The 23,413-nt window shown below is 39.6% G+C and overlaps 1 protein-coding gene and 1 non-coding gene across 2 annotated transcripts in view; one reads left to right on the top strand and one right to left on the bottom strand.

Annotated features, from left to right (window-relative positions):
- Positions 1-23,413, bottom strand: part of ankrd11 (ankyrin repeat domain 11) — a 213,297-nt gene that overhangs the window by 137,157 nt on the left and 52,727 nt on the right. The gene's annotated exons all lie outside the window — the stretch shown is intronic.
- Positions 1,095-1,196, top strand: LOC132824090 (U6 spliceosomal RNA). Its single transcript, XR_009645636.1, has one exon. It is a non-coding gene; the product is annotated as a U6 spliceosomal RNA (small nuclear RNA).

Below are 23,413 nucleotides of genomic sequence, written 5' to 3' on the forward strand. Positions count from 1 at the left end.
GATTAGGGAGCTCAGCTTCACAAATGCAAATCTACTCAGTGCAGTATATATGAAAATGTATCAGGACTGTTCTATTATGTGGATATTCCACTCAGTTTATTTAATTACAAGTTCTTTTCCTATTGAGTATGAGCTTTGTTAAGAATCTTCAATATAAACCGGAAACTCAGTTATCTAACATCCCACTGTGAAGTATGTGCAGCTTCCAGCCCCCTGGATGAGAAGGAAGTACTGCCACACATTCCACGTGAACAAATGTTATCACCTTATTTATTCACACTGATTCAAGCACTTTGCTGCATCTCCTGTAGCAGATGTGTATGGCTACTAGCTTTCTTAAACAAAGTTGAGCAATTACCATAAAGGAGAGTAAATATTTACATGCACTGGACATCTCATTTCAATAGAGAATACAGGTAATGTATGGTTGACAAATACAAATATTTAAACAAGAAAAAGTAGGTATAATGATACATAAGAATCACTCTGGTCCACTAAAAATAGACAAAACTGCAATTTGAACTTTCAATCATTTCCCCTCAACATTATATCAAACCAACACTTATAGTTAACAACCTAGTTACACCAAAATAGTGCTGAGCTTCAAAACACACAAGTATACTTGGAATGTACCAAATCTACAGATGACCCAAAATGTTATGATTGCCTCACATAAAACATGAGCTTTGCATTTTCATATTTTAGGATTTAGAAAAACGTAAACTCTAGATTTATCAGATGTAGCTAATGACGAATGACTTAGCTATGCTTGAAATGACTTAACAACTTTCATGGGAAACCTCACTTAAAACAATATTACTATACATTCTGATCACCTGCATACTGTGCAGGCAGAAACATAATTATAATTTTAAAACTAATTAGCACATAATCTTACTTTTATGTCTTACAGACAAGAATGGTTGTATAGTGAATAGAACAGGGACATCACCACTCATATTGCGCATAATTACATTTTACTGAATGCACATATTATACTTCAACCAGTGGAGGGAGCAAGTATCAAAACAATGAAATTAAGTAACATAAATTGACATTAAACAAATGATACAAACATTTAGTCAGGATTGACACCTTGGTAGCAAAGATCCTAAAATTTGCGATGATACAGAAGATTAACATGGCCCCTATGCAAGGATGACACACAAATTGGTGAAGCATTGGGGCCCTCTTTTAACAGTGGTAGTGCCCCTACCCCTGGACCAGGAGGCCTAGATTCAAGTTTCACCTGCTCCAGACATGCATAATAACATCTCTGAACAGGTTGATTAGAAAAATAAGACCATTTTTTTTAAAAGGCAGAAGAGTTGACATGCAAATAATTATGATTCAAAAATAATGAATGCATACAACTACTTGTGATGTGAAGGTGCCAATGTTGAACTAGGGTGGACAAAGTTAAAACCCACACAACATCAATCTAGAGTCCAACAGGTTTATTTGGAAGTACTAGCTTTTGGAGTGCTTCCAAATAAACCTGTTGGACTACAATCTGGTGATGTGTAATCTTTAACTACAACTACTTATACAAACCCAGTTTGTGCATCACATACTATCAAGACACTTATTTCAAGAAAGCAGCACTATTTGTCAAAAATATCAAACACAGTTCAGATTACAATCAATTCAAAGCTAACTAGGAATTAAGCAGAAACTTGTTTATCCAGAGACAGGAACTCCTTAAATAGTCTCATGTGGGCCTACATTTTCAGGCTGTTAAACAACCTGTGCACATCTTACTTAAATGTAATGCCATGCCTAGCATTGTGGCCCTGAGAACATCTGTCACAACAATAAGCTCTTCCCATCAGCTGCAGTGCTGGACACCATCCAACGCTTTTAAAGTTAATGTGATTGTCTTTATACCTTTTACATTTGAAATATAGCTGACTTATCAGATGCTCTGTTCCAAACTCAGAAGCCATGCAATTACCCATTTTCCTGTATTTTCTTTTAACAGAATGTGCCAATTTTTGCAGTGCTTCCAATGAATCCATGCAGCAATGCTTTCAATAAATAATCATGGCCACTTAGTTATCACAACATTGTTATAGAATTGATTAGAAAATCTACAAACAACAGTTTATACACAGAATGCTTTAAGAAAATCGAAGGCATCTCCAGCAGGAGTTAACCACTTTTTCCAATCTCACCAGTTCACATCTGGTGATGCTGAAAAGTACAAACAACATCTTGTATACTTCTGTTGACAAATAGAGTATTTGGACACTCAAGTTGAATTAGAATAAATGATTAACATTCTCAATTGTTTCAACAATGATCAACATCCCATTAAATGTAAAACTATGATATAAAGCAAGAAGAAATTTCCTAAATACCATGTTTAAAGGCAGAAGTGAATTTTCTTTTCAAAATAACTGATAAACCTGTTATGACAGAGGTTGGAGGAGTGCACTATTCCTCCAGTCCCATCATTCCACAAGTCAAATGATAAAAATACAGTACTTCCCAGTTCTTGAGATGGCCAATTAAATACAAATACGTCAGGTTTTTAAAATAAAACTCAAAACTAGATTTCTTTAACATAAACTTAAAATTAGTTGAGCAAAGTAAAACTTATTCGAAGAGGGTACATAATTGGTAATATACAAGCGCAAATGTTTATCCTTCTAAAGAGGTCAAAAGACACATACATTTCAGGGAAAGAATAAAAACTAATTTCTATCTGTGGAGTTTCACTTCCTAAAAAGAAGTTTTCTGGTCATTATAGTTATTCTTGGTATCACAAAAGATAAAGCATTTGAATGTTCTTATGTTTGTTGATGTGATGTTCTGGCATGTATAGTTAATATCACTTAGCATGCCTGATTGCCTCCAGAGTCTTGGCCTATCTCCGAAAATGAAACAGCAAAAAGTTCCTTCACATCACCCTTTCAGAAGAGCAAATAGGTTTCTTTTTGAACTTAGCAAGTAGATTTTTTTCAGAAATAGGAAAGATTACCTGCAGCCTTCATTACAGACTTCAAGTCCTCCAACTAACTCATAGCACTTTCCACCCAGTTACCGGTCAAACAGTTCCAGCAAGAGTTAAGTGCAGATTGAAAAGTTATTACTGTCATGACATATCTCTGACGCTTTGTTAAAAACTCTAATATCTTTGTTAAAAACTCTAATAGACTTTTCAATGATATCTTCTAAAGAAACTATCCTCAGTACGTGCACAATACTTGAAATAGGAGAAAGTGAGGACTGCAGATACTGGAGCTCAGAGTCGAGATTGTGGTGCTGGTAAAGCACAGCAGGTCAGGCAGCATCCAAGGAGCATCAGAATTGACACTTTGGGCATAAGCTCTTCATCAGGAAGATTCTCCTGCTCCTCGGATGCTGCCTGACCTGCTGTGCTTTTCCAGCAACACACTCCCGACAATACTTGAAATAGTCCATTTCTCCATACCCCTCAAAACAGAATCCAAATTCTCTAAGAAACAGCAAATCTGAAACATCTGCAAATATACTTCTGTATGTGAAAATCCTTCACACTGAATCCTCCACTATACATTTACAATGCTAGAATATTTTAACAAAGTGGTTAAAACTTTACTTACTACATTGCAAACTTTAATCTCAAGATTTAGATTTAACAAGAGTTTAATTTAGATAAATGTAAAGTGCTGCATTTTGGAAAGGTAAATCAGGGCAGAACTTATACACTTAATGGCAAGGTCCTGGGGACTGTTACTGAACAAAGACCTAGAAATGCACGTTCATATTCCTTGGAAGTGGAATCGCAGGTAGATAGGATAGTGAAGGCGGCATTCGGTATGCTTTCCTTTATTGCTCAGAACATTGCATATAGGAGTTGGGAGGTGATGGTGATGATGCAGCTGTGCAGGACATTGGTTAGGCCACTTGTGGAATATTATCTGCAATTCTGCTCTCCCTCCTATAGGAAGGCTGTTGTTAAACTTGAAACAGTTCAGAAAAGATTTGCAAGGATGTTGCCAGGGTTGAAGTTATTAGGAGAGGCTGAATAGCCTGGGGTATTTTCCCTGGAGTGTGGGAGGCTGAGAAGTAACCTTAAAGAGGTGCATAAAATCATGAGGGGCATGGATAGAGTAAATAGACATGGTCTTTTCCCTGGGTTGGAGGGAGTCTAAAACTAGAGGGCCAAGGTTTAAAGTGAGAGGAGAAAGATTTAAAAGGCACCGAAGAAGCAACTTTTTCACACAAAGTGTGGTGCACGTATGGAATGAGCTGCCAGAGGAAGTGGTGGAGGCTGGTACAATGACAACATTTAAAAGGCATCTGGACCGGTATACGAATAGGAAGGATTTAGAGGGATATGGACCAAGTGCAGGCAAACGGGACTAGATTAATATAGGCTATCTGGTCGATGGGCAGGTTGGACCAAAGGGTCTGTTTCCATGCTGTACATCTCTATGACTCTATGACAGAGACATGTTGGACCAAAGGGTCAGTTTCCATGCTGTATGTTTCAATAACTCTAATTGACAATGATCTTCAAAAGGATACACTCATCTGTCTTATACCAATATATTTTTCTAATCTGCTGCTCATTTCAAGTATTTTCTATTTTAGTTTGATCACCAGTACAGTGTGAATGAAAATTTCTTCAAACAAATTGCTAAGATTAAAGCTGTTGCCTTTGATCCTCGCCACAACCAGTCCTCCAGCTATGAATTCTATTTCTCTTCTTGCTAACTGAGGCATATTTCACACCAAGATTAGTATGGATGTATGGTCAGTAGCTATCACTGAGACTCTTAATTCCAGCTCCCTTCCATTTTCTGACACATCTATTTCAGTTATTCTGCTATTGAATCCTCATTAGTGTCTTTGTTACTTCTGGACATGACCATTTTGCTGAAGTCTTGGAGGTCTCTTTATCGAACTTCTCCAAGTTCAGGTAATCAAAGACAGTGTTGTTTGCACCAAATTCAGTCCAAGCTCTACTCAGTCATTACCCATATTAAACTGCCATTGTACTTTAGCTGGTAAGACCCAAGATGGAATTATTTTCTAAATATCAAAATTCTTTCTAAAGTGAATTCTTCACAATGGCTCAGTGGTTAGCACTGTTGCCTCATAGCACCAGGGTCCCAGGTTCGATTCTAGCCTTAAGCAACTGTCTGTGTGTAGTTTGCACATTCTCCCCATGTCTGCGTGGGTTTCCTCTTGGTGCTCCGCTTTCCTCCCACAGTCCACAAAGATGTACAGGTCAGGTGAATTGGCCATGCTAAATTGCCTGTAGTGTTAGGTGCATCAGTAAGAGGGAAATGGGTGCGGGTGGGCTACTCTTCAGAGGGTTGGTGTGGACTGGTTGGGCTGAAGGACCTGTTTCCACACTATAGGGAATCTAATCTAATCTAAATTCAATCTCTACTACTTTTTTAATGCACTGAAACGTCAATTCCTTGACTAAACATTTGGTCATCTTCAAAAGTACCCTTGCATTGTTTCCTGATCTTAACTGTCAGTGATTTGCCACTGCCTTCCATTCCTAAGGCAGTACAAAGATTAAAGTTCTGCACCTCCTTACCCAGACTAGGAATAGGCATTGTTCTGAACTACATATTAGTCACCTAGCCAACTTAGCTGACTTAGAACCCCATAACAAACATTTTTACCAGATTTCTAACACCCACATGTGATGACACTGTCACTTTAGAGTTTTTTTTGTCATGGGGGTTTTTTGAAGATAGGCTGTTTAGGCAGACCTGGTGACTGCCTAAATCAATAACTTAGCAGCTCTTCAGATATTTTTTTAAAAATGTTGGAACAATGGAAGTAACTTGAATGGGAGTGGTCAGTTCTCACAGACCAGACTTTATTGTTTTTATTTAGCTTTAGCAGTGAGAAGCCATTTTGGGTCCGAGAAAAGTTGGGAGCTTCAGTGAATGATTCCTAGCTGCTACTTTCTCCAAATCCTTTTGTTGTTTCCTCCTGGAGTGGAGAACTGCATGTAAGAATCTGTGCCTAAATTTAGCTTTTTGCTAAGTGGTGCATTTTTGGACAGTTATGTACTGGACCAGCCCAGATCCCCTCAAAATATTTCAAGAAGGTAACACAGACCCTAACTTTTCTCATTGTTTTAAACAGGTCCAAATGTGGATATTCCAGGAGTGATACAGCTGACTCAACCACTTAGTTTTAAACAAAACTGAATTTATTTACAGACTACTGATGGAAACACAAACGAAGAGAACTGAATTTAGAATAACTAAATCTATTTGAAAACCCAGTCGACTCTATCGTAACTTAATGCTGCTGTTTCAGATTCCAGCAACATTCTTATAAACAACCTCTTGGCAAAAAAGGTAAAAGCAAAAATAGATTCTTACAGGAGAGATGTCAGAGAGACAGCCAGCCAAAAAACCTCTGTTGAAATAGAGAACCTTTTCTCTCAGGAGTTTTCTTTGACCAGCAACTTCAAACCGCCTGTTGGAACCAAACTAAACTGGGAAAAACCCTGAACTGGGAGAACTATCCACTTGCCTTTCACTGTACAAGCGTTTTGTTTTGAAAAACTTAAAAGCCTTTTCAAATAGACATTTCCAGACATATCGGAACCTCTGCCTTTATTACCCCTCTTGAAACAAAAACCAAGGACAGCATAACTTTGTTAAAGGGCAGCATCATCACCATTAGTTAATAATAGGTATTGCACCCTTTTATTTGGTTAAGTCTTTCAATAGTTAAGTTATTCTAAATCCATCTGTCTTTTGTTTGTACTTTAACTACAGTGTTTAAAGAAATTGTATTTTGCTCAACATGGAGGAGTTTGACCAGTCGGATCACATCTGGAAAATGCACTTCACATCTACCTTTAAAATAAGAAAAATTTGGGTCTAGGCTTCTTAAAGTATCTTGAGGGGGGTCTGCTCTATTACAAACTGGGGGCTCTTCAAGATCAAAATCCTTACTTCCAAGTCAGGTTTAGGATTTAAGATTAGATTCCCTACGGTATGGAAACAGGCCTTGCAACCCAACAAGTCCACATCGAGTAATCCAAAGAGTAACCCACCCAGACCCATTCCCCTACCCTATATTTATCCCTGACTAATGCACGTAACACTATGGGCAATTTAACACGGCCAATTCACATGACCTGCACATCTTTGGATTGTGGGAGGAATCGGAGAACCCGGAGGAAACCCATGCAGACACTGGGAGAATGCACAAACTGTACACAAGACAGTCACCAGAGGATAGAATCGAAAACAGGTCCCTGGCACTGTGAGGCAGCAGTGCTACCAACTAAGCCATCGTGCTGCCCATTGTTGGACTCAAATGTGGCAAGTGGTACGTGTTCGTGCCCTTTGTTTCACATATTGAATTCAGTTGGTTTAAACAAGGTTTGCCCTGGGTAGTAATGGTTTTCGGTCATGAAGACGTTTCTGGCAGTGGAAGAAGTGACTTCGGGAGTTTTACAGTAAGTGAGCAAAGCAAAGCTGCTGGAATTGGCAGACAAGTTGGAGTTGGGGTTGCCTTTGTTTGTGTGAAAAGGGACGATAACTGCAGCAATAGCTTGACATTCAAGTTTTCTGGAAATACCATCGCAATCTTTGGAAATGGCTAGAATTCAATTGCAGATGAAGTAGCTCGAAAGCGAAAAGAAAATGAAACAGTTTGAATTAGGATTTAAAGCAGAGGAAACAGTAAAAAGGAGAGGAAGGCCCTAGCCAAAAAAAAAGTGTGAGTTTGAACTTCAGAAGTTGGCAATTAGACAGGAAAGTAGACTTAACAGGATGGAGGAATAGTTAGAATGTAGACTTAGGGACGAGGATAGTGATGGCGAAAGCTTGGTGGGGATCTGTTTAAGTTATTTGCAAGCATTACCTAAGTATGAGAAAGTCGCAAAACAAATCAGGTGGTCGGTGACCACTGATCCAATCAAAGCTGGTAGCTAGAGCTAGTGGGGTATTTGCATCACTATCAGAGGAGATACCTGGGGAGTATGAGGTGCGAAGAAAACCATCTTAACTACATATTGAGCTTGTGTCAGAAGCTGACAGGTAACATTTGATGAATCTAAGGAGGGACTCTGGTCAAAAGTACATTGAAATTGTAAGGATCAAACAAAATAATTTCGATAGTTGGATAAGGGCACTGAAAATAGATGATCCATATGACGCTCTTAGAGGCATGATTATTTTGGAAGAGTTGAACAATTCACTTCCTGGAGTAGTGAGAACTCGTATAGAAGAGCAGAAAGTTAAAATGGTAAGATTAGCATCTGAAATAGCTAATGATTATTAGTTGTTTCATAAATCAAAGTTTAGCTTCCAACATCAATTTCAATCTGTGAGGGACAGAAATTGGGGGGAGAGAAAAAAAAGAGAAATCCTGGCGGTGGTAAGGGAAGAGGAGATTTCATTGAAGATAATAAAGATAGTTTACCACGTTTACCACAGAGTAAAAAGGAAACCCATGAACAGGAAAGTGAACAAAGCTCAGGTATTTTCATGAAGTCACAATGTTGGTGGTTTAAGAAAAGCACTGGAAAAACAGATGTAGGCAAACAGCCTAAGCCAATGAATTTTGTTGAAGCGGTAAATGAAAGCACAGTGGAAGCTAAAACACTACATCAGAATGTACAACCTGGTCGGAGGTTGGTTGAGAACAAAGTGCCAGGTCTTCTTAAACCATGAACTTGTGAAGGTAAGGCTTGCTCGCATATGCCAGGAGGAGCAGATAAAGAAACTACAATTTTAAGAGATATGAGAGCATGTCAATCTTTGACGTTGAGAGATGAGAATATGTAATTCAGAAGGACTACTGCCAGAAAAAGTGCTAATGTGTGGAATTTATTGCGAGACGAGAAGTGCTCCATTACATAAAGTGAGTGGAAAAGTGGTGATAGGAGAACTGGAGGAACTCTCGACTCCAGGAATACAATTTGTCTTTAGTAATGATGTAGCTGGATTACAGGTAAAAGTACTGTTTAATGTGGTCGAAAGGCCAGCGGAAAATCAGGCAATAGAGATGTTACAAGAAATATATCCTGGGATTTTTCCTAGCTGTATGATAACAAGGTCACAAAGCCACAGATTTAAGCAGAAAAAGAAATCAAAGAATATAAAAAAGGAAGCTTAAGTCAAATTATCAGAGGCCATGTTTGATCACATGGTTGAGACAAAACAAGAGCAGGTGGAGGACAAAGAGAATATTTTTAGTTCAAGAAATTAACTGAGTTACAATAAAGATGAAAAAGTGAAGCAATTGTTTCAAGAAGCATATTCCACAATGTAACTATCTTAAAAATGACACCTTGATGGCCATCAGATATTCAGGTGGATGAGAAATGAGCAGAAGTTAATCAAGTTGTATTACCAGTGGGTTATAGAAACAGAGAGGGTAGCACATGAATTAATGGTTATTTAGGAGTAAGGAAAACTTAAGCTAAAAGACAAAAATATTTTTGCTGGCCTGGGTTGCGTAAGGATGTAGATGAATTTTGCCAGACATGTCATACATGTTTGGTAACTTGGAAAAACTCAGGCAGTGATAAAAACAGCAACATTAACACCCATTCCTACATTTGAAGAATGAAATTCAGAGGATTCTGAACTGGACATTCCTCAAATTAAATTGAGCAATGAGGAAGTTCTCAAAAACTGGGATAAATTATTGAGTTATCTTCCTGGCGAAAATCAAAATGACCTGAAAGAGTTATTGCTATAGCATGGGGAGATATGTTGGAATAAGCTTGGAAGTAGTAATCTAATTAGGAAATGCTGTTCTAATTAACAACATCCATTTAGACTTAAACATCTAAAGTTGGCACAGATTCAAAAGAGATTGAACGCATGTTTAAAAACATAATCGAAGTGAGGTGCAGTGATTGAAGCTCACCCATATTAATGTTGCCAAAACCAGATGGTACCCACCAATTACGTATGGACAATTGCAAAGCCAATGCAGTTACAAAGTCTGGTTCATATTCTATTCCACACTTGGAAGACTGCATTGAGAAGGTGGGACAGGCAACTTACACTTCTAAGTTGGACTTACTCAGAGGGTACTGGCAGGTACCTTGATCCTAAAAAGTGAAGACAATATCAGCTTTCATGACACCACATGGACTATATCAATCTAAATTCATGACATTTGGTATGAAAACCTCACAAGCCATATTTCAAAGACTAAGTCATTTCTGGATTAACCAACTGTGTGGTATACATCAATGACTTGGTGATTTTAGTCACACACAGATGGTTCATTTGCAACATTAATTGCAGTTGTTCGATTGACTTTTCTGAAGCAGTCATGGAGAGGATTGATGACAGCAAAGTGGTAGACATGATCTATATGGACTTCAGTAAGATGTTCGATAAGGTTCTTCATGTTAGACTGGTTAGCAAAGTTAGATCACGTGTAATACAGGGAGAATTAGCTATTTGGATACAGAACTAGCTTGAAAGTAGAAGACAGAAGGTGATGGTGAGGACTGCTTTTCAGACTAGAGGCCTGTGACCAGCAGTATGCCACAAGGATTGATGGTACATCCACTGCTTTTTGTGATTAATATAAATGATTTAGACGTGAACATTGAAGGTGTGGTTAGTGTGATGAAGCTGTTCCTTTAACAAAGTTATGCTATCCTTGAGTTTTTTTTTTCAGAGAAGTCGTACAAGCAGAGATTCTGAAAAGACGAGGTTTGAAGGGTTTTAGGGTCAATTCGATTATAGCTAACAGATACTGACTCATGCAACAGGCTTTCAAGTTTAAAAAGAAACATTTTGTATAATGAAAGGGGAGTGGCCACTTCTCCCAACTCAGCTTTTCTCTGGTTTCGTTTGGTTTTAGCAATCTGGCTGGTCACTGAAAGCAGTCAGTCATTGTGAAGCTGCTAGACCCAAAGAGGCAGGTCCATACAGATGCTCCCTCGCTCTGACAGCTCTCCTGTAAGACAGTGTTTTATTTTACCTTTTTTACTAAGGGGTGTTAATCGGGATTGTTGCAAGTATTTGGAACCTCATCATTAAGTTAGGATAATCAGGTGGGTTTTGGATGGGTGGTTTTTTTGTTGTCTTTTGGTAATCTTGCAAATATATTCTGATTTGGAGATGCCGGTGTTGGACTGGGGTGTACAAAGTTAGAAATCACTCAACACCACGTTATAGTCCAACAGGTTTATTTCGAAGCATTAGCTTTCAGAGCACTGCTCCTTCATCAGGCGGTTGATGAGGTCTCAACCACCTGATGAAGGAGCAGCAGTCCAAAAACTAGTACTTCCAAATAAACCTGGTGGACTATAACCTGGTGTTGAGTGATTTTTTAATATATTCTGTTTTGTTTAAAACAAAGCGGGTTGAACCAGCTGCATCCTCCTGGAATATCCACTTTACACCTGCTTAAAACGACTAGCAAAGACCGGGCTACTTTCTTGAAATGCTTTCAAGGTATCTGGCCCGGTCCATAACATTCATAAGTTTGCTGAGGACATCAAAATTGGAAGCGCAGTGGATAGCAAAGGAGTACAACTGGATCTTGACCAAGTGGGGCAAGAGTGGCAGATTGAGTTTAATTTAGATAAGTGCGAGGTGCTACACTTTGGAAAGATAAATCAGGACAGCACTTAAGACACTTAAAGTCCTGGGGAGTGTTGCTGAACAAGGAAACCTTGGAGTGCAGGTTCATAGCTCCTTGAAAACACAGTCACAGTTCGATAGCAGAATGAAGGCATTTGTTATGCTTGCCTTTGTTATTCAATGCAGTGAGTATGAGAGTTGGAAGGGCATGTTGTGACTGACAGGAGAAAGGTTAGGTGACTTGTGGAATAGTGCGCGTAATTCTTGTCTCCCTTCTAGAGCATGGATATTGTGAAACTTGAAAGGATCCAGAAATAATTTACAAAGATGTTCCCAGGGTTGGAGCGTTTATGCAGTAGGGAGAGGCTAAGGAGTGACTTTACAGAGGTTTATAAAATCATGAGAGGCATGGATAGGGTAAATAGGCAAGGTCTTTTCCCTGGGCTGAGGGAGTCCAAAACTACAGGGCACAGGTTTAAGGTGAGAGGGGAAAGATTTAAAAGAGACCTTTTCGCACACAGGATGGTACATGTATGGAATGAGCTGCCACAGAAGTGGTGCAGGCTAGTATAATTATATTTACAAGGCTTATAAAATGATGTCAACTGGAAGAGTCTATGAATAGGAAGGATTTAGAGGGACATGGGCCAAATGCTGGAAAAATCATTTGGGCTACAGGTTGTTCTCCTATAATATCATAGTTGTGTCCAACGAAACCTCACTTAATAGAAAATCGTTCAATTGAAATAATTGGGCCTATAGGAAAAGTAGGGTTGGGGTAGACCAGCAAAAATATCACTCACGATCGCTCGAACAAAATCACTGAGAAGTCTATTGTAAAGTATAGCACAGCCCAAATGAAGGTTGATATCATATTTATGAAAGAAACAAAAGTAAATTTAACACAGTACATTAAAAAAAGTGAGAAAGTTGCTCTTGGTATAACAGTTCTCACAGAAAGCTGCTCTGTCGGCAGGTGACATCGATGTGTGCGCAGAACAGTATGAAGACCGGCACCAACTTTGCACATGCGCAAAACGGCACAGAAATCAGCAAATGCACAGAATGAAGCACACAAACCGTTCCCCATGGAATCTAAGGATAAAAATTCCAAACTGTTTCGATGGAGCTTATTATTGTAGCCATTCAATTTGAAAGTTACATATGTTACAGGACGATAAAACGTAGTTGCTGATACATTGTCGCCATTTTGATGAAGAGGCATTCAGTGGCAGCAGTAAATGAACTGAAATAGGATATCGTCATGAATGTAATATATTGTAGTGTATTAACAGACTCAGACTAAGGCTTATAAAATGATGCCAACTTTTTTATATGGATGGTCTGTCAGGGAAGGTGTGTGTGTGTGTGTGAGTGTGAGAGAGAGAGAATGCTCCCACTTAACAAAGATTTTATTTGTCACGGATTTTCTTCTGAAAGTATGTTGTTAAGGCAGACCTGATGAATTGGCTTTGCAGACTGCCTAAATCAACAGCTTACCATGCCTTTATGTTGTTTTTAAATGTTGAAATAATGGAAGCAACGTGAATGGTAGAGGCCAGTCCTCAAAGACCAGGCTTTCTAGGTTTTTTTTAGCTTTAGCAGTAAGAGGCTGTTTGGGGTCGGAGAAAACTTGGGAGCTTTAGTGAATAATTCCTAGCTGCTACTTGCTCTGAAATCTCTCTTTATGTTTCCTCCTGGATCGGGAGAACTGCATGTAAGAATCTGTGTCTGAATTTACTTTTTTTGCTAAGAGGTGTGTTTATGGGATTTATTATATTGGACAGTTAGTAATAGGTACTGTATCTATTATTTGGTTGACTTTTCCAATTGTTAAGTTATTCTAAATTCCTCTGTCATTTGTTGGTATTTTAACTACAGTGTTTAAATAAATCGCTTTGCTTAACATAGAGGAGCTTGACTAATCGCATCACATCAGGAAGGTGCACTTCACATCTAACTTTAAAGAAAAAGTTAAGGTCCAGGCTACCTTCTTAAAACATTTTGGTGGTGGTGGTGGTGCTCTAGTCTGGTCCATAACACACAATTTGGCTTTGGATATTTGCACTTACAGTTACTTGTCTTCAGTTTTTCAAAATAAATGGCATCAATCTGGACTTCCACCTGCCACAAAGGATGACTAGATAAATCTACAATTAATTTTATTATTTGCATAAATACATAAACAAGATAATGCAACTTAGCTGATCTGTGACCTCTGTATCCTTATTTTCTATATGCTTTAATACTTTGGGTTAACAGAAGTCAATCTCAGGTTAAAAAATCTCATCTGATACAGCTTTGACTGCTGAAGGGAAATCCAAACTTATTGTCCTTTGGTATGTGGGAGCTCCCGCAGTTATACTGTTGAAAAGGTGTAGTTCTGATGAACAGGCTATGCTCACCATTCCAACAGTACAAGCAGTTTAATCAATAAGATCGGTTTTCATTCATATCCTTTAAATTCGAAACAATTCACCTGTTTCTTCTCTAAATTCCAGGATGGGTAACCCTACTATATGTAGTCCCTTATATTTAACTCTTGGGAGTTAAGCTGCTGTGCTAGAACTGAACACACTTCTACAGATCTAGTTTAACAGGGAGTTACAGAGCTACAGCTCTGCGTCCTGAGGCCCCATACCTTTTAGTCAGATCCTTCAAATGGAAAAGTCAGTGTTCTGTTAATCTCTTCATTATCTTTTTCACACCGGATCATGGCATTCCACTGACCTACGGTGAGATGATTCTGTCAAATTTATGTTACAACCCGATTAGTGAGTGACAGTGCTTTGCATAATGTAAATGAAACTCAAGAGTATAAACTCACATGATTCCAATGTTTTGAACTAAATTAACTGTTCCATTCAATGTTAGAAAACTAAAACAATTCACAACATACAGTAAATCTCCTGTTTAATTGAAAATTCACCTATCCATGCCAAAAATAAGTAATAAAAATAATCAATATCCACATGCAAAACTTGCTTATGTGCAATTTTTAACGATCTCCACACTTGTGAATTTCATCATTCGCAGGAGCTTTCAGGAACTGAACCATGGTAGATATGGGTAAAAAATGAGGTCTGCAGATGCTGGAGATCACAGCTGCAAATGTGTTGCTGGTCAAAGCACAGCAGGCCAGGCAGCATCTCAGGAATAGAGAATTCGACGTTGGTCAGCATCAGGTGGAGAAGTCAACATTTCAGATACAACCGCTCTTCAGGTCTTCAATGATTCATATCTGGGCCTGGCACTCCTGCCACACCCAGTTGTGGATTATGCTGGACAATTAAAGAACTCAGAGGAGGAGGGCCCACAAATATTAAAGGATGAGGGAAGCCTAGCACATTTGTACAAAAGTCCAGCATTTTCGACTAGGAGAGTTCCAGAAACAGGCAACTTCCTATACAAGCTGGTCCAAGCAAGCTACAACATTGGCATCGATCTTGAAACGTGGTATGTCTTCACAAATGCAACCAGGTCAGCAATGTGCTGTAAAGTTGCACTTACTCAACAATAACACAGTTTACACCCAGTTTGGATTCTGTCAAGCAAATCATCTCTTGATCTCACTGCAGCCTCAGCATGAACAACGAAAACAGAGGGACGATTAGTGACTGCTTGTGACATCAAGGCTGCATTTGATAATATGAGACGTCAAGGAATGTTAGCGAAATTGGTACTGCGCATTATCCTGACTTGGAACTATATCACCTGTCCTTCACTGCAACTGGGTAAAAATCCTCAAACTTCCTTCCCAACAGTACAGTGAGTGTATCAAATGAACTGCAGTAGCTCTAAAAGACACCTCATTATCTTTTCACACTGCCCTACATAGCCATGCCCTCATCCCCCATGAATGAATTAGAAACGCTTAATTCTGGGTCTAATTAAGCGTCATAGTTAAAGGCATATAGAGCTGAGGAAATGGTTAAATGCCACTTACCATTGAGAGGAAGCAAGAGACACACCAAGTTCTGTGCACTGGGACTTCCACTTCATGACTGCTGCCATAGTAATAAATAATACTACTGACTGCGTTATTCAAACCCTCCAAATAATATCAAGGACAAGTGATTAAGGAACAAATTATTAGGAATCTGCCTGCATTCTTCCATATGGCGATGTCACCACCATATTGAAAATCCTGCAGCTATCTTCCCAGAAATGTAGAAATATAGCTGGCTTAGTTTCCTTGTCCTGACTTACTGTGAAATGCGTGGGAATGTTAGTGCCCTGGCTAAGTTTATTGGTCACCACTTTGAACAATTCTGGGGCTTCTACAACATTTAAAATTGGTGGCATTCCCATGGTCATCTAGCTTGCTTAGGCAATATCGTTGCCTCACTTGTCAGAAGCCACTGTTTTTGATATAAATACTTGCAATTATACAAGTGAGAGCTAAACTCATTTATTTGAGAAACACTACCTAACAGCTCAAAACTTCAACACTGACATATTATTAACACCAATATTTTACAAAAGATTTATATTGCTTTAACCCAAAATGCTTCCTTTTTGTATTGTGTACTTAGTTCATTACAAGAGAACATTTAGAACACTACCAGTAACTTAATACTATATCCCGGTCTTCTAAACTAAAAGCATGCTCATGAGACACAACTAAGTTTGTAATGATAACCTTTACTTTTTCTGCTGAACATTTTACACAAAAACAGAGCACCAAGCTTTCTTATACCTAACATTATGATTTTGAAATTTGAGTTACAATATAGATCAGAGTACAAGAATGTATTTGTTCTTCTATTATTTGTATTCCTAAAGTAGAATTTATTTCCACCTTGGGATGTTCTTTCAACTTTTTAGATCTGGGTTGCATTAGCACAATTTTGTATGAATAATTGATCTCACTACAGTCTTGGGTCACATTAGGGCTACACTACAATGGCATAGTTTGTTATCTTTCCCAAGGGAATTTCCATTCATATATCTTATTTGTTGTTTCATAATCTAAATCTTTTTACAGATTCCCCTGCTGGTTTGACTGATGCTTATTTTTCCGTTGTCATGGTTATGATTTACTATCTGACATCCAGCTGCTTTGCACTCCCTTTTAATTACTTTTGTCTTAATTTTCTAGCATGTATCGACTCTTGAATGCGAATGAGCTACCAATTACTCTGCAATATATAACAAACTTCATTCAGTTGATTGAACTAAACTAGAAATGGACATCATAGAAACTCGGCTTTTGAAAACAAAAATGAATGTAATGCCACTCAATGACCATTATGGACATCGTCCACAAAGTTTTTACAGGACAGGGTTTAGACAAAATGGAAAATACAACCAACCACCAAAAACTATCTCTTGATGCTGATCAGTCACATTCGGACATATTAACTTGTTTTGCATATCTATACTGGGGTGTATGCAGTTTCATCCACCAATGACATTCTTGGTGTGCATGTTTCAAGGGCTGTTGTGTCAGCCGCAGCCCTGCTCTCCCTGCTGCCTCCAGCTTGCCCCCTTTCCCAGGGACACAGCCACCCCTTCTTCTGAACAGCAGTTCCCATTTCACATCAATTTACAGATTCACCCTGATTAGTGCCTGCTTCTTCTTGATTTAAAATAGTTCCACACGGTTTCCTTTCCTCCTTCAATTAGAGACACTCATGAAAGCTTGTATTGTCTGCTGTTGTTATTTTCAGAGTTTATTGCTCTATTCTGCCTCACTGTGGCGGTACACTGGAAATTAAGCCAAACTATTGCTGGAGTTGTTACAAAAGTTGAAAATCGAAGTCCCTAATTTGGTTGGTTGATATACTTAGATTAACAGGAAACATGGACCAAGCTTCTGTAGTTAACGAGAACTACTTATTACTAACAAATTGGCTGTAACCACAAGTAAAAAACAATTATGAACTAATGACACTGATTGAATAGTTAAAACTTTAACCGTCCCCTTTAAAAGTTACCTACACACAAACAAAATATACCAGTGCTATAGATGGAGAGGGCGGAAAAAAAACTGGAAAAAAAGTTCAATGGCAGGAGTCCTCATGATTTGACAGAGGAGTTTGTTTTTCTTCCAAAGTCCTCTACACAGAAACACTGGAGGTGTAGGTTATTCATCCCTTCTAGCCTGCTCGACAACTCAATGAGATCATGGCTAAACTGCAGCCTAACTACGTATAGCTGCTATTAGCCCATATCACTTCATACCTTTGCTTAACAAAGATTTATCTGTCTCAGATTTAAAATTAACAATTGATCCAGCATTCATTGCCATTTGTGACAGAGTGTTCCAAATATCTACCAATTTTTCTGTATAGCAGTCTCTTGTCTGGCCCTAATTCTCAGACTATGATATTGAGTCCGAGAATCCCCAACCAGTGGAAAGAGGTTTCTAAACTTTTATTGGGTTCTTTCACTTCTTCCCATGAGGCACAAAATAAAGAGTCACAATTCTCTAACTTTTTGATTAAGAGCAATAGCTTACAGGAATTGGTGGGAGAAAACAACTTGCTTCCTCTAGTTTCAGGTATTTTACTAGATACAAAGAAACAGACACATTGCCTCTCTTTTCAGAGGTCTGAGAGCTTCCTCTCTCCTTCACATCACAAGCTCCTCAGCGACACAGGGAAGCAAACAGGTTGTCAAGGTGATGACAATTCAGCAAATCAATCAGCAACTTGTTGCCAGTCAAGTCTGTTTGTGCCTAGCAGTCTCCTTTATGCCTTCCCCCATTGCCTTCAAAGCAATAATGTAAACACAAAACACAAATGGGTTTCAGAAACTTGCTTTATGAAGGTACAGCAATTCCTTTAATATTCAACTGTTGTAAAACAGTCCTTTCCTCAACTCAGTTCACAATTGAAAATAAATTAAAAAGATGCGGTCTTTTACACACCTTATACTGTGCCTTTTGAAAATTCATTCAAGGATGAGGACATTCTGGCTAGGCCAGCATTTATTGGCCATAGAGCAGTTAAGAGCCAACCACACTGCTCCTGGTCTCGAGTCACATGGAGGCCAGACCAGTTCAGCAACTAACAACCAATGAATATAGCTTCATTGCGAAAAAAAAGACAAAAGATTGTTTGATTACAGGGTATTAGAATTTAACGGAACCTAGCTCCTCAAACCAAAGTTTGTCAAAAGATAATTACATGTGAGAAGTCATGACATGCAAAAAAGTGATTTTATACATTTACGTGTGTTTAAAACGAACATTGATATTGGACCTGATCAATGAATCAATGTGTTTGTCTAAGTAACACTATGGCCAACAGAACAGGAATTTTTCAGGTTCGATCCATACCATGCTCACAGTTAGCTCTTCTTAGTTGCATTGAATAAACTTGACAACACCCGAAGGACAGACAAACGAGTCAGGGGATTATGCCACAGTGACTCAATGAAATTGAGGCAGCAGACACAAATCGGGAAATTGCATTCAGTTATGAAAAGCACATGGTGGGATTTTCTGCCAATATTTACTGTCAAAGGTTCATTCGGATTAGGACATCTTGGAAAGCGAATGGTTTTCAGAAGAGATAGGGAAGGCAGACAATTGTATTTTCATCCTGTAGTGAAGTTTTCTGTAGTTAGACAAAGCAACTCTGCACTTTGAAAGCACAAGACTGGCCTATATGAGGATCTCCACGCAAATCAAAAAAACAAATTTTTTAAGAATTTCAAGGAAGTATTCTCAGTCTCATTCAAAATATTATTTTTAATTGGAAATATTGCCATTTACCCATCGTTTCGGTGAAACTTGTGTGGTCAACTAACAAGATAAATTTTTTTCAGTTCTGGTGTGAAACATGAGACTCAGGCAGAGAAATCTATGTTAGAATTTGGCTAGAGAGTACCTCTAGTAATGTGTCCACAAGTCATGTGTGGTCAAATTCAATCCAACTATTTACATTTGGTCAGGGTTTTGACACTGGAAAACAAAGCACTACTTACATTCTTGCACAAAGTGCTTCAAATTTTTCACCCAAACAAAATATGCAGCATCTGAATGACAGGTTACACCTTATTAAATATTTTGAAGACTTGAATCAAAATAGTTTACAGGAAAAGTTGGTTTTGGATTTCAGCCAGAAGACCCAAGAGTTGCTTGCTCTTCAGCTTAAATACACCATACAGAATGACGAGCGTTGTGCCAGGAGACCACAGATCCCTTGACTGTTCCTCTTGCACAACGTGGGAATTAAGGGAGGCTTCTAGTGTCGCAGATGGATACGTGTGCAGGAAGTGTGTCCATTTGCAGCTACTGGCAAACTGCTTTTCAGAGCTGGAGCTGCAGTGGAAGCATGGTGGAGCATCCACGATACTGAGAAGCTGCCCTGAATATTTTTAGGAATTCCCACCCCCAAAGCCTTTCACAATTTGCCTATTCTAGTTAACATTAGAAAAGTTCAGGAATTCAAAGAAAATTCAAATACATTTCATTAGAATAGGACAATCAGGGAAACAGCATTGCCCAGAGGATCAAAGTGGTAAAGTGTGTGGAAGCAGGACTGTAGCCTATTTGAACAAATTACAATTGAAGTGAGAGAAAGTATTTGCGGTTTTAACAGGTTTGAAAATGAATTAATGCTCAGACTTAAATGAGATGTATTTCAAAATAGGCTGTGTGAGACAAAGGAGGAACTTGCAAGGGCCCTGACATTAACTGAGGACTGAAAAACAGCTAATACACTGTAATTAAAGAAGGATGGTCAGGATACTTGCAGCATCAATGGGCAGGTAGGAAGGCAAAAACAACGTTAGCTTTCATTTCAAGAGGACTAGTATCCAAGAATAGAGATGTACTGTTGAGGCTATACAGAGGAACCTCAATTATCCGAATACCAATGATCCAAAAATCAGATTATCTGAAGGAGATCTCGAGGTCCCGACAGAAACATTATATCAAAAACGTGTGTCCAACACTGATCATGTCTTTTGTTTACAGTGATTAAAAGTGCTGCCGAGAACAGTCCTGGACTGATGGGAGCCCAGGCACCATTTGTAAATGAATGGCTTCTCACCGCCCCTACACTTTCCCTGAAGTTCTACACAGTCATGTACCATAAACCCCCCCCCCCCCTTCCCCAGATAATCTAATATTGTCCTGTAGAGGGCAAAGGTGGACCCTGTCAAAAATTTGCAGTAAAAGCTTGCGTGCGTGTGCGCGCTACTTGGATGAGGTTAGAGGCCATGATGGGTGGTGTTGGACAGGGTTTGGGGCATGGGCCAGGGGTGGTGTTGGATGAGGTTGGGGGCGGGCAGCAGGCAGTGTTGGACGAGGTTGGGGGCGGGCAGCAGGCAGTGTTGGACAGGGTTTGGTGGGCGGCGGGGAAGCGGTGTTGGATAAGGTTAGGGCAGGTGGGGTGGGTGGTGTTGGAGGGCCGGTGTTGGATAGGGTTTTGGGGTGGGGGGGGGTGTTGTATGGGGTTTGGGGGGTGGGCGAGGGCTCGCGCACGCTGTGCTGCTGCTAGTCTCCTGAACAGAGAGCAGACTTAATAGAAAACTCCGAGTCCCAGAGGTAAAATATTGAATCGATTAATCGAATAATCAATTATCCGAACAAAATAGCGCCCGCCCGTCTCGTTTGGATAATCAAAGTTCCTCAGTGTAAGGCTCTGGTCAGACCACATTTGGAACACTGTCAGCAGTTTTGGGTCTCATATCTAAGCAATGTGTTGACCTTAGAGGGGGGTCCAGAGGAGGTTTACAAGAATGATCCTATGGTTAAAGGCTTATGATATCAGGAGCCATTGAGGACTCAGGGTCTGCACTCGATGCAGTTTAGAAGGACAAAGGGGTTCTTAGAGAAAGTGACAGAATATGGAGGGGCCTGGATTGAGTGAACATGGAGAAGGTTTTTGCACTAGGAGACTAAAACCCAAGGACACTAATCTAAGCTAGTTCAGGCATTTTAATAATCAGAAAATTCAAATTAAGGTGTGAATTCACCATTTTCTCAAAGGCAATTAGAAATGGACAGTAATCACCTAACCAATGATGCCCAACTTCTATGAAAGAATTTTTTCAGAAATTCAAATCACAATAAGATGACAATTATTGAATCAAATGTTGATTCTAAGTGAAAAGGTTGGTGCTGTCTCAGACTTTTCCAACATCTTGCACTACTGACAGGGCAAGTCTAAAAGATGTGAAGAAGGCATTGGTACACTTGCCTTTATTGGCCAGTGCACGGAGTATAGGAGCTGGGAAGATTTGTTGCAGCTGTACATGACACTGGCTAGGCCACCTTTGGAATACTGTGTGCAATTCTGGTCTCCTTCCTATTGGAAGGATGTTGTGAAAAAGGGTTCAGAAAAGATTTACAAGGATGTTGCCAAGGTTGGAGGATTTGAGCAGGAGGGAGATGAATAGACTGGCAGTACTTTCTCTGGAATGTCAGAGGCTGAAAGGTAACCTTATAGAAGCTTATAAGGTTTGGGTGGATCCAAAATGACAGCGATAGGAGTAGATCTGCCTTGCTGAGCTCTGCACCCCAGGTCAGCAGTAGTGATATTTTTACCCTCCACCTTCCCTTTTTTTGTTGGAGAAAATTGACATTAAATGGTTGTGAAACCATCTAAATCCATTTGCAGTGGAGCCTCAATTGTCTGAGCGAGACGGGAGGGGAGTTTGGTGGCTGGGAACAAGCAATAATCCACGAGTGCCGGTTGTCCGAGTTTCTCTCGATTACGTAGCAATTCGTGTCATAGTGCCAGTTAGGTGATAGCTGATTGAGTGCCAGTTATCAAATATCTCTCGATTATCTGGCAATGTATGCCATAACATCATTTAACCCGATAACTGAATGCGGGGTTGCCGGGTGCCATTTTTGCAGGGCCTTGAAATCTTGTTTAGATGGACCGGGATTCGGATGGTTGATGTTCGGATAGTCAAGGTTCTACTGTTCATCCTTTTTGAGTGAGCGGGGATGACGAAAGGAAAGCATGTAGCCAAACTCCAACACTCAGAACATTCGCTGAGGACATCGGGTGGGCTCGCGACTACAGCTGTGGCTCCTTTGGCAACCGAGAAAGGGGTACCTGCACAACAGAACGTCACTGAAAAACTCGTGGTGATCAAAGGGATGATCAAGGAGTTGATGGAAGATAATCGTACTCAGCTGGAGCTGATCTCAGTCATGCTACAAAAGCATAAGAAGGAGTTGGAAGGGTTTGGGAAGAGAGTTGAAGAGGTAGAGCGCCAGACTACGGCATGGGAGACTGAGGTAGAGTCCTAGGCGGGGCAGATGCAGACCCTCGAAAAACAGGTCCAGGCTTTGACTGAACAGGTCGATGACCTGGGTAGGAAGAAAAATATCCAGGTTGTTGGGCTGCCAGGGGGAGTGGAAGATTGACAGTCAGCAAGCTTTTATTAAGACAGGCTGCCACAGTTTCTTGGCTGGGATGCCAATGTGGAACAGGTGAAGGTTGACAGAACTCACCAGGTTGCGCCCCACCCAGTCCCGATACAACTTCAAAACTACAGGGACAAGCAGAGAGTCCTGGAATCTTCTAGATGGATGGGGGAAGATCCCCAGGCCCTGACTTATCAGGGAACTAAGATAATGCTTTTCTAGGACTTTTCTGTGGTGGTGATCCGTAAAAAGAAATAGTTTGATGAGGCCAAGAGGAAATGAAGGGATCTTGGTATTCAACATTCAATGAGATACCCAGCGGCGCTTCATATTAATCACAAGGAGACGGTGATCATTTGACTCCTCGGAACAAGTGAAAAGTTTCTTGGACTCGAAAATAATTTGATGGATTTATGTCCTGGAGAATATTTTTTTTCTTGCTATGTTTCTTCTAATGTTACCCTTTTCTTAAAGCAGCTGCTGTTGGTGTGATTTTTCTTTTCCGATTAAGATTGGTGTTGATATATAGTTGCGGGAG

The sequence above is a fragment of the Hemiscyllium ocellatum genome, chromosome 17, assembly GCF_020745735.1.
Source record: "Hemiscyllium ocellatum isolate sHemOce1 chromosome 17, sHemOce1.pat.X.cur, whole genome shotgun sequence".
In the NCBI taxonomy this organism is placed as follows: domain Eukaryota; kingdom Metazoa; phylum Chordata; class Chondrichthyes; order Orectolobiformes; family Hemiscylliidae; genus Hemiscyllium; species Hemiscyllium ocellatum.